This window comes from Vombatus ursinus, unplaced genomic scaffold (genome assembly GCF_900497805.2).
Source record: "Vombatus ursinus unplaced genomic scaffold, bare-nosed wombat genome assembly UNPS02014792.1, whole genome shotgun sequence".
NCBI classification, from domain to species: Eukaryota; Metazoa; Chordata; class Mammalia; order Diprotodontia; family Vombatidae; genus Vombatus; species Vombatus ursinus.
The window spans coordinates 2,066,118-2,079,063 of record NW_020954570.1 but is presented as its reverse complement, the minus strand read 5'-3'; positions in this window follow the sequence as shown (position 1 = coordinate 2,079,063).

The following is a 12,946-nucleotide window of genomic DNA, read 5'->3' as shown; positions in this document are numbered from 1 at the left end:
GAAGGAAGGAAGGAAGGAAGGAAGGAAGGAAGGAAGGAAGGAAGGAAGAAAGGAAGGAAGGTAGGAAGGAAGGAAGGAAGGTAGGAAGGAAGGAAGGAAAGAAGGAAGGAAAAAAGGAAGAAAGGAAAAAAGGAACAAAGGAACAAAAGAAGGAATAAAGGAGGGAGGGAGGAAGAATGGAAGGGAACTGTGTTGCTCAACTAGAACTGGCCAGTTGGATCCCCAATGGGGCAACTACTACTACTCACAGGATGTTGCTTATCCTTTGTTCTTAAAGAAGACCATAACATCAGGAAGGTGATGCCGTGACTTGCAAGTGAATTGGACTTAAGTGAGGGAGGGCTGTGCAAAGTCACCAGCCTCATTTTCTCCTCCAGAGCCATCTGGGTCCAGTGACAAGACATAGATCAGGACTATTGAAGATGGCCCAGACCAGAGAAGGAAAGGAGAAAGGAGAAAAAGAGGAAAAGGAGGGCAGGTAGAGAGAGAAAGAGAAAGTATAAAAGGTGAGGTTCATACTTCAGATAGACATCACATTAAACATCATCTGAAGTTCTGTCCAACTCTGTAATTCTATGGTTCATTATAACAAAAATTACTCAATAAATAATTTCCTTTCCTCAAAAAATATTTCAAAATAAACATTATTTACCCTTCTCATATCCTGTTTCCAGATCATTGAAAATATCTTTCTCAGTTTAATCTTCAGTGACTCGGGGATCTTATACCATAACACTTATGTTGGCATTTTTAATTTCTCTTTTTTCTGACTTTGATAGAACATCTTTTGAATGATTACATAATTTTTCCTTTTCTCTTCCATTTTTCTTTAGTTTAGTTTTTCTTTTATCTGAGAAATTAGATGAATCTAAAAGTACCACAAAATTATTTAGAAGATTGACTCTCTCTCTCTCTCTCTCTCTCTGTCTCTCTCTCTCTCTCTCTCTCTGTCTCTCTCTCTCTATTTATCTCTATCTCTCCTTCTGTCCCTCTCTCCCTCCTTTTATCTTCTCTCCCTCTAGCCCCCTTTCCTCTTTCCCTTCTGGTCCTAAATCTATGACCCTATAACCACAGGTGGAAGAAGATAAATAGAGGTTACAATTTGTTCCCTGACTTAAAAGATACTTAGACCCCTGATTCCATAGGATGATAAGATAAATAACTCTATGCAATATAATATGAAATCATTTCTTAAGGATAAAGTTTAATTCATTGAAAAGGTATTACCCATTAACTCTATTAGTGGAGCATTCATTTCAATGAAATGAACATCTGCATAAGATATTGACTTAAATCCTTGACAATATATCAGATAGAGGTGTGGAACAAAGAATACAATGCTGTTTTTGGCCATCTCATTTAATTCATTTCTGCTTTTTCATAGATGCAACATTTAAATCGGGGATTCTTTAATATATTTGAGTAACTAAAATAAGGCAATTAATGAAGTGCTGACATTCTCGTATGTGGAAATGAAACAAGTGTGCTTTCAGAATCCCACTATCATCAAGGGTCACAGAGGGAATAAAGAGAGACAAATTCATAACCTGTGTGTGGATTTTCTCAATTCTGTTGTTTTAAGAGAATAAATAAAATGAAGTGGGAAATGAATAAATTGGGAAAGAAATAGGGAATTAAGGGGAGAAATTTAACTATTTTGTACAAATCAAGTGTGTAAGAAAAATATAAAACATAAAAGAAAGGATGGACAAAGCAGACAGTTCGATTCACTCATCTGAATCAAAGTAAACACACACATACATGTGTGTGTGTGCATGTATGCATGTACACATACCCTAAGAGTTTGGTGCTTAAACACAGTCACTCAACAAGGAAACAGATGGGGAAGTGAAAAGTGAGAGGAAAGTATAAAAGGTATAATAAAGCTCAGAAGAGGAAAGTTCCAAACAAAACAAATTTCAGCATTATAAGGTTGTTCATAAAGGGAGAGGACTAAAATGAAATTTAAAAAACATAAGTAGAAATAGAGTTCTGGCCCTGGTTAAGAAAAGATACGTGAAGGAATGGGAAAAGAACGTATAAATTATAGATTTTCAATTATGATCAGTATCTCTTTCTCCCAGCCCTTTTTCTGAGTTTAGCAGAGGCTGAATTGTTGAATAGTGACCATCTCAGGAAGGTATATGTTGATTCATAATTTGTTCCTTGTCATAGATAAGGAACAAACTCCCTGGATGTTTCCAGCTGTGTAGTGATCCAACATTGAAAGGATTGAGTGCTTTGGTCCAATTTGTTTTTGCCCATGTTATCAGCAGGGAGACAAGTTGTTGAATCATTTAGAAGAAAGTTTCTACTCTGATCTCTTTGCTTCAAATCTCCCCTATGACAGATCCATCTAAGAGTTTGATTACATTTGATAAGAAGAGGTTGAGGGGAAAAGAGGAAAAAATATGAGAATGTGATGGAAGAAAAATAAGAATCATAACTGTGACCATGAATGATAAGAACTCATAAAGCAGAAAAGAATATCTTCATCGATTGGAAAACAGAATCCAAGAATACATTGTTTAAGAGAAACACATTGAAAACATAAAAATTTACAGAGTTAAAATGAGGGAAATGTATAGCATTTATTATGATTCAGGGGGAAAAAAGTAGCAATTATGACTTTGAAATTGCCAATAGTAAACATTTAAGTGATTAAAAGTGATAAAGAAAAGTACATTATGGTCAAACCCCTATAGATAATGAAATAATAATGTGGCACTAAATGACATAGTATTGAAATTCTTGAAGGAGAAGCTAGTCAAATTACAAGAAGAAAGACTGCAAACCTATTATAGTGAGAGAACTTATCATGTCTTTTTCAGACTCAAACAAATATAACAAAAAAAAATGAGAGAGGTTAAGGACCTTAATGAATTATAATAAAAGTTATACATAATAGATTGAAAGCAATTACTCAATATGAATAGAAAATAACATTGTACCAGTTTTACATGACACCTTGCAGAAATTGACTATACGTCAGAGCATAAAAGCCTCATAAAAATGAAGAAAATCAGAAATATTAAGTACATACTCTACACAATACTACACAATAAAAATTATAACCAAGAAAGGGCATTTTAAGGAAGGAATTAAATGTAAGTAGGGACTAAATAACTTATTTCTAAAGAATTGCTGGTCCAAAATACAAATCATAGAAAAAATAGATAATTTTGTCAAAGAAAATTAAAGCAACATGACAACATACCAGAACTTGTGAGGCACAGCCAAAGAAGTATGTAGATGAAAACTAATATTCTCTAAATGTTTTCATCAACAAAAGAGAGAAAAATCAATGAATAAAATATTCAATTTAAAAAATACTAGAAAAGCAACAAGTGAAAAAACTTACAAAAAAGAAATTAATCGGGGGCAGCTAGGTGGCGCAGTGGATAGAGTACTAGCCCTGAAGTCAGGAGAAGCTGAATTCAAATTCGGCCCCAGACCAATCATTTGACACTTACTAGCTGTGTGACCCTGGGCAAGTCACTTAAGCCCAATTACCTTTAAAAAAAAAGAAGTTAATCAAAGAAAGGATTTAAAATTTGAAAGCAAAAGGTTTTCTGGGCACTTTGGTATAAAATTATAGTCCCTGCAGTTGGGGAGGCTGAAACTGTTAGATCATGAGTTGGAGAGTTCTGAGGTACAGTAAAACTAAAGTCAATTGGATGTCTGCACTAAGTTTGGAAGGCAATTAGCTGTCTATGGGAAGGTCAATGAGCTCAGATCACAAAAATGGAACAAACTAAAGCTTCTTCACTGATCAGTGTTGGAATCAGCCTCATGAATGGCTGCTACATTTCCAACCTGGGCTACATAGAGACCAAATCTCAAAACAGACAAAAAAAAAAAAAGCAAAAAAACCCTCTTGAATTTATAAATAGAATAAAGAGCTTTAAAAAAAAACATTAAAATGGTGGGGAAAATTGTTATCCCATCTGATGTAAAGAGGAAAACTAAACTGTCTATATAAAAGTTAAAAAAGAAGAAATGACAACAGAAAAAGAAGAAATAAAAAAATTGTATCAGTTCCACTTCTCAAACTGCATTACAAAGCAGTAATCATTAAAACAATTTTGAACTGGTTAGGATCAGTAAAACAAATGAGGTACATAAGATCCAGAAGCAATTGAACATTGCAGCATAGCACTGAATAAATACATGGACACAAATTTTTTTTCGGGGGGGGTAAAAATTCACTATTTGTCAAAAAAAACCATTGGGAAAATTGGAAAGGAGTCTGAGAAAAATTAAGGCTAGACCAATATTTCACATCATATGCTAAATTAAGCCCCAAATGAATATATGACCTATATATAGAAAGTTATACCATAAACAAATTAGAGAAAGGAAGGATGGTTTTTGCTTTGTTCAGTCATTTTCAGTCCTGTCTGACTTTTGTGATCCTTTTTAGACTTTTCTTGGCAAAGTTTTTGGAGTGGTTTGCCATTTCTTTCTCCTGTTCAATTTACAGATGAGGAAACTGAGGCAAACAGGGTAAAGTGTCTTACACAGGGTCACATAGCTAGTAAGCATATGAGGTTAGATTTGAACTTAGGCCTCCCTGACTCCAGGCCCAGCATTCTATTCACTGTGCCACCTTGCTACCCAGAAGGAAAGGCTATATCTTTCATAATAATGGAAAGGGAAGAAATCTTGATCAAAACAAAGAACAGAAACTATCACAGGAGTATTTAGTGGTGCAAACTGGTTTAACTGGTACAGCCCTAACTACCCCAAGATGCATATATGTCAAGGTTAATAAATCCAGAGATTGGACATTAACCTCCATCAGCTCCTTTCTACATTGACACAGTTTGGGTTGCTTCTTACATCTTTGCCACTCATTCCTCACTCTTTATTGAACAATTAGTAAATAGCCTTTCTTTACTAGTCCTATAAATAATAGCCAATCTCCCTTTCGTGCGATACTGGCTCTTTATCTAAAATTCTGTATAGGTTTGAACTTTGAGAAGCTCTACACTTTTGATTGGAGAATACAATTCCTTTTTCTATCATTGTATATTGAAATGCCCATGTTTATTGATAATTTTCTCACTCACATATTTTTATTCATATATTGATTTAATTTCTTTCACTAGGTCATTATTTTTAATGCTTTTCATTGTATGCAGTTTGGAGATTATAACCACAATGACCATTATCATCTATGACAATAGACAAATTAAAAAAATATTGGAAAACTACAAAATAGGTAGCTCATATATACATTACTAAAACTTGAACATGATATTTACTGTTTAACTGAAAATGATAAATGCAGAATGGAATATGGAAGACAAAAGCATATCCAAAATTCATAATACATTAATTATTAGTCTAAACACTTCATAATGGTACATGAATGATTTGTAAAATACTTTTTACCAGATTCTTCTCTGATCCAATCCCTCATCCTATCCCTTAAAAGGAGACATTACCTATTACAAAAAGATAATCCTACCAATGACCACTCCAAATATAACTGAATTGCATGTTTATATGCCTTATGCAAAGTATTCATACCTTGCATCAAATCATCTATAAGTACTTAAGAAAATAGCATATTAGGCAAGGAGCAAAAAAAGAGTGCTAAAATGATCCATAGTTATATTATTAATTTAGTATTTAACAAGTGACATTAAAGTATCATTACATTTTTAGCATATTTACAGATTATTTATTACAAAGTCTTTTACTCAGTTCTGCACTCATGGCTTATTCATTTAGAGAGAATAAATAAAATTAATCTAAACCTAATGTATTATATTTCCCTGTGGGAAACTGTTTTCTATTTAACAGTTTTCTTTTTAACAAAAACAAAAGTTTAGGCAGATGTTATCATACTAGATGTTTATCATCTCCAAACTATATGGAATGAAAAGCATTAAAATGATGACTTAGTGGAAGAAATTAAATACATATGTGAATAGAATTAGGGGTATGCCACCTGTCATCCTAACACTACTATAGATCTTCTAGAGATGCTTTCAGTAAATCACAAAAAATAAATTTACATTCCAATACTCATATTCAATTGTGTTTTCAGTGTGTTATTTGATTCTGTATTTCAAATTGTAGGTAGTCGATGCAAATTTGTTGAATTGTATTAATCTCTTAAATAATCATATGAGGTCATTATTCCCATGATACGTTATCATTGTATTCTTTTGGTGATGCTATATTCATCTGAGTTGTAAATTGTTCAAAATAAAATTAAGTTGTGGGTTACATTAAAGTCAGTGGAGAGGACCATGGGTAGGCATGAGCAAGCCTCAAAATATTATGATAAAAATTTCATAAGAGTAGTACATAGGAATACATGTGAGAAACAGGGAGCATAATGGACTGCACACATGGAGTTAGGGAGATTTAAGTTCAAATTCTTTTTAAGATAATTGCCAGCTATGTGATCCTGATCAAGTTATTTAACCTCTCTGGGCCACCATTTCCTCATTTGTAAAATAAAGGAATTGGCTTTGATAGTTTTCTAGCTGCATATTCATGATCTAATGAGTCTATGAAATGTATGACCAGAAAGGGAAGTTGGATGGCCACATAGTGAGAGTGATGTATGTAGTCTGTATGTTCAGTTGATAGCCACACAATGTCAACAGAGTAGAAGAAAGTGCTCATCACCTTAGGAGAACTTCATTTGCTGAATTTGTGAGAGGACAAGGACCAGGGTCACACAGGATGAGAAGGAATGGATAGACTGACTTTCACACTATTGGAAGAAATGTAAATACATAAAAATATCAAATATTAGGGAAACATCTGGTGACGGATCATTGACTATTAATAAAGAAACTATCCCAGGGGATTTCATAGGATTTAGACATGTGTGTGACCTGAGGTCTTAAGGTTAAGTAACTTATCGAGGATTCCAGAGATGTTAAGTAGCATAGTGAATATTCACACTCAGGTCTTTTATTTCTAATCCAGTGTTCTTTCCACTACTCCTTGATTCCTCTACTCAATGGGATATGAACACACATATGAGAAAGAAGTGTCTGATTACAGTAAAAAAAAAAAAAGACTTTGGGGAATTTTCCCTTTGGGTGAGATTTGGAACCATATCTCTTGGTTGAGCTAAATTACCTCTCTTTTAATGGGAGAACTCCTGTAATCTGTATTGACTGATACATATTCTTAAACATATACTTTCTCTGATTTCTGTTTTTCTATCAATTTGAATAAATGGGTTTCTTTGCTTAAAAAAATGAAAGAATTACTTTAATTCAACAGACATTGGTGAATTTAAGCCCTTTGCTCCTATGTTAAATTTTAGCACAAATAAGTATTGTTTCTATTCGGGGTAGGGGGAGGAGGGAAGGTAGGTACATCTGTGTGGTAATTCCTTTCTTGAATGCTAAGCATATACTGCAGCCACAAGTTTTCCTTTCTTCGTGTTCTCCTTTAAATTCTTTAGAAAGCAGTTCTTTCAATTTATAGTTTACTCTTCTTTTCTAACCAGTACCTAAATGTATAGGGTTTTTTTGAACAATCAGTATAACTAAATGGTGTCCTTGGTATTCAAATGTATATATACATGTATATGTATGTGCATGTATATGTGTGTTTGTATGTATGTATGTATACTCAAACAGAACAAAAGGCTGGTAATGTGCTTTATCTTGGCATTGATAGTTGGAAAGCAATGAAATAATTATGGAGATATATGACAGGAAATATATTAATAGAGTGGCATATTTTGTTGCCATTAAATATTGCATACATCTAAGAAACACATGCTGATTTTAAAATGCCTGCTATCTATGGCAATTAAAGCTAATAGTACCGAAATGCTAGAAGTTGTGGGGGTGGAGAAAAGGATGGAAGAACTACTAGGATTCCATGCAATGTACCACCTGTCAAATATTGGTCTTGTCACAGTCACCATATTTATAAATTGGGTATCTTGATATTTCAGTTCCAAACTTCCTTAGTATTTTCAGACTTTGGCCTTTGCCTCTTGCCAAACTGTCACCTTTTTGCTGTTCTCATTGGTTATGTTATAGGAAATAATATTTATTGATTTAGTGTTAATTCATGGGTCCTTTTGTACCAAGGTTGGCTATCCTGGAGCAGTGATGCTAATTTTAAAAGTTTGAATAAAGCATAGGAAAACTTAATGGAGTCCTTTTGAAAATATTTTCCCCCTCAATTACAGAGTCAAAAAGCCATTGAATGTTTCTATCCCGTTGATTTTCTAAACAGAGGACTTTTGAAGTCTTAAGCACAACACATCACAATGTTGTTTCCATTATATTACCTCAATAATAACAATAAAAAGAGCCGTTCAGAGCCTGGAAAGCTTGAACAGAAACTGAACTAAACCACAAACTGTCAATGATATGTTACAGAAATAGAATAATTGATCATTAACAATGGTTTACTTTAGTTGTGAATTTAATGTATTTTTCACTTGTTTCTCCTGGAGAGAAAAGAGATTAATCTTTGTGAAATATTACCTTCTCTATTTTCACCTGTCATTCTCTCTAGCCCTATGCCATCTCAGGCAGTTGCCATTTACTTGATTTTTAAAGATAACACTTCACCTTTATACTATAGCCTGTGACAGGCCCTCATAACACTTAATAAAGATCAGTTGGTAGTATGTGCACCATCCTGGATTGTGGCATTTTTGTCCCTTCTCCGAGGACAACCTAAGGGAGATGAATTTCATCCGTTCATGTGTTCATGTGCTTTGTTTTCAAAGCTACTTTCATGTGGTAGCTATGTAGCGACCATTTTCAGAGAAGTGTGATATTTGTTGGTGATATCTTTTAAGGGAATATACTATCATCAACCCTTGAACTAGTTTATTTGAATGGTTTCTCATGTTTTAAAAGCATTTCTACCAATACTTAGCAAGAATTCTTAAAAGTTTTAAAATGCTTTAAATATATACTTATGGAGAATTTTCATTAGGTCTGCTAATGAAATAGAGTATTACAAAGTTTTCCTAATTGTGGAGCACAAGGATTTTCAGGGAAAACTTAAAGGAAAGCTTAGATTATCAAATAATTTTATGTACAACTCACATAAACATGTGATTGTATTTTCCATTAAAACAAATGTTAAACCAAAGGCAATAAAATGTTATTAATACAATGAATTTAATCTATCTGACAATGAATTCAGTACAATTATGGAATATGGTATGTGGAAATGAGGTCAACTTTAATATATGTAAAATGTCAACACAGGAGAAATCTGTCCCCATTACTATTACTATACATATACTCATGGCACATAAGATGTACATCACTTTCCTTCTTAGTGCATAGAACATGAAACGTGTAAATTCAAAGTTAAATAAATAATCTTGTGTAGATATTAAAAATACAATAATATTATTTTATATTTTCAAATTATTTTTGTAAGAACAATATAACAAACAGGTTTCCAAAATAGCTGTACCTTTAAAAAATTAAATGTAACTCCCAAATTGTGAAAAGATCATAACTAAAATTTTCAAAAATGATTATTTTTAATTTTTGCTGCATCTATTTTTAAAAAATTAAAATATTACCCCTTTGTAATGGGTGGATATATGTGGAGTTGTTTAAAAAGAAAATGAACTGAAGCAGCTAAAATTAGTACAAGAAAGGATAGCAGATATAGTTTAAGTAGCAAATACACAAAGTAAAAAACCCAAATTTAGAAAATGTGATTCACTATAATTATCACTGGGATTCACACATTCCATTATTGATGGAGAAGAAAAATTTATTGAAATGTAGCATTCATTGGCAATTGAGGTAAGCTATTTTTCCCCAAGAAAGCAAAATGTGTTTAGAAAGCAAAATTAGTTTTTTCCAAAAAGTGATATCTAAGGCATCAAAAAGTTTTCTTGCATTGTTCTAGGTTGTTTACAGACTAACTGAGTAATAGTAATAGTAAAAGCTTTATTTGAAAGGAAAGGAATTCAGATTTGTTATAGTGTAAATGAAGATTGGTAATCAGACTCAAAGCAGCTTTAAATGGTTCCATTTTCAGATAATATGATGGGAAGGAAAATGACCCACATATCTGAATATCCTTGTGATTAGCTCACTGAAAAATAAACCAAAAATTCCCTAGTTTCCATTGTAAGTGGGTGAAACAACATATTGAGTCAAATAGATTACATATATACAACATATTGTTATAACTGATGATAGGATTTATTATCTCCAAGCCTCTCAATGATAGATCAAAAGAAATTTTCAATATAATTGAAAATTGTTTAATGAAAATGAGATTTGGGATGATTATATGAATTCATAATGACAGAGCTCACGGTCAGGATGAAAGCAAAATCCAAAGTACTGGCAGAAAAGTAAACAAGAATTTATTAAATGCCTACTATGTGCCAGGCATTGTATAAAGTTATGGGGTATAAAGAATGCCAAATACAGTTCCAACCTTCAAAAGCCCATAATTTTATTGTTACTAGTTTAAATTGTAGTACCTTATGCAATCTGGTCACATTGCAAGCTATGCAATCACTTGTATTTATAAATAGGAATGGAGAGCTATATTTTTTCAAAGTTGTTAACTAGATAAATAAACTTTATTAAAAAGTTAACTGAAAGGAAGATTCTTTGTCTGATGTCATGTAGGTAGAGGACATGGCACTTCTATATTATTGAAAAAGAGACTGGCTTTTTCATTCATTACACTCCGAAGGATGTTTGAGGTAAAAGAAGAAATTTTCATTTTTCTTGATGATAATAAGAATGAAGCACATTAACTTTATATCAATTTTTTTTCTCCTTACAGTTTAGTGGCTGTATTTTGTAACAACTGCTCTTACTATACTGCCTTAGTAAATGTCTCATTCTAAAAAGGTGACTAAGTTAAGCTAATTGATAATGACAAATAATCATTGAGGAAAGCACATTAGCATATAGCATTTGTTGCCTCAGGGCTATCCCTAAAACACTAACAGAAATGCAACAGCTTTGCTGTGGGAAAATGATCAGTCAGTGTAAATTAGAATTGAGAATTTAGATTTGGTGTATATGCTACAAATGAACAATGAACCCATTTTCTGCAGACAAATACGATATGGTTGCTCTTGTTCTATCTGGAAAAAAAGGAAGTTTAATAAGCTTAACTTATAAAAGTATGATGAAACAAGGTTTCAAACCTAAAAAGACTTGTGTTTTAGTAACAAATTTTACTACCATTTGCAACATTTTATTTGGTTGAAACAAAATTCAATGGAAAATCCAATATAAAGGATCCAGGAGAAAAATCAGGAAAACTTTAGAGTCTAATTATAAGGTGCTCGTTACAGTCAAACTTTTTCCTTATTAAATATATGAAAATATTATCAGCGCTCTTAAAACTCTCATAATTACTAAGGTAGCTTGAAATAAAAGTTGGGGCTGAGTTGTGTATGATGGGGTGTTTCTAAAAAACAAAATTGGATAGAAAAAAGGTAAAAATGAGTAATTATATTGTAAAAATGGGGTGTGAAAGGAAGAACTAATACAGTAGAAGCAGAGTGGGGTGGAGGGCTGATAATATTGGAAAAGTATTCTCATCTGTGTTAAAGACGGAACAACATGTACATCCGGAGGGTGTAGAAGTCTTCTGAACATGTGGACAGATGAGAAAACGGGGGGACAGGGTCAGGGAGGGATTTTTAGAGCAGTATGTGAATTTGGGAGGAGGGATGGGGAACTTTTGGAGGGGTGTGTGGATTGAGATGGGGAGGAGATGGGACACTCAGAGGGCTGGGTGAATTGGTGGGGTAGGAGAGTAGGGAGAGAAGATAAGGTGACAGGGATAGGATAAAAAGAGAGGCTGAAAAAGAAAATATCGAGTAAAAATAAGATAATGGTAAATTCACAAATAGTAATAATAACTTAACGTGAATGGGATGTTTATAGCAGCTCTTTTTGTGGTGGCAAAGAACTGGAAATTGCAGGGATCCCCATCAATTTGGGAATGGCTAAACAAGTTGTAGTGTATGGTTGTGATGGAATACTATTGTGCTCTAAGAAATGATAAGCTCAATGAGTATATAAGGGCATGGAAACACTTACACAAAATAATGGAGCGTAAAGTGAGCAGAACCAAGAAAACATTGTGTACAGTATCAGCAATGTTGTTTTAAGAATGACTTTGAGCAACTAAGTGATTTTGATTATTATAAATACATAAATTAAAACTAAAGAACAGATGAAAAAGATGCTATATGTTTCCAGAGAAAGAAATGGTAAATAGACATATAGAATAATTTTACACATACATACACACACACACACACACATAAATGTGTGTGTGTATATATGTATGTGTATATGTATATATGTGTATGAGTAAATGTAGCCAACTCTAGGGCAGGGGCAAAGAGTAAAGAAAAAAAGGAAAAAAAATTTAAATGATAACTTTGTTGTATATTTGGAGGGAATAGCAAATTGTTCATAATAGATTTGCAGTTTCAAGTGCAATCATCTTTTTTATTGTACTGTATTATGGAAATGCCAGTTTGGTTCTAGGAATTGAAAATAAAATAAATTTAAAATAAAAAAGACAACACATTGATCTTCATTAATTATTGAAAATAATTATGAGTATAATTATAATTATATGAAATAATATAAATATAATACTTATAACAATGGTATATTTTAAGGAACTTTGCATTGGAAGGCTTGTTGTCTCATCATGAGTTATATTAGAATATCATTATGACTATTTTATGTTCTAATATGAACTTGTATAGAATTTTATCAATAAATATGATGAATTTTTATATTTTTAAAATTTAGTTCTATGTTGATATAAAATTATAATAAAATTTTATTTGTATTTGATAATGGTCTAAGACAGTTATTTATGTAGATTGGTTTATGAAAAGTGTGAGCAGGGTGCAACAATTTTTTTAAAAGAAAAAACTTCTGGGGCAGCTAGGTGGTGCTGTGGATAGAACACT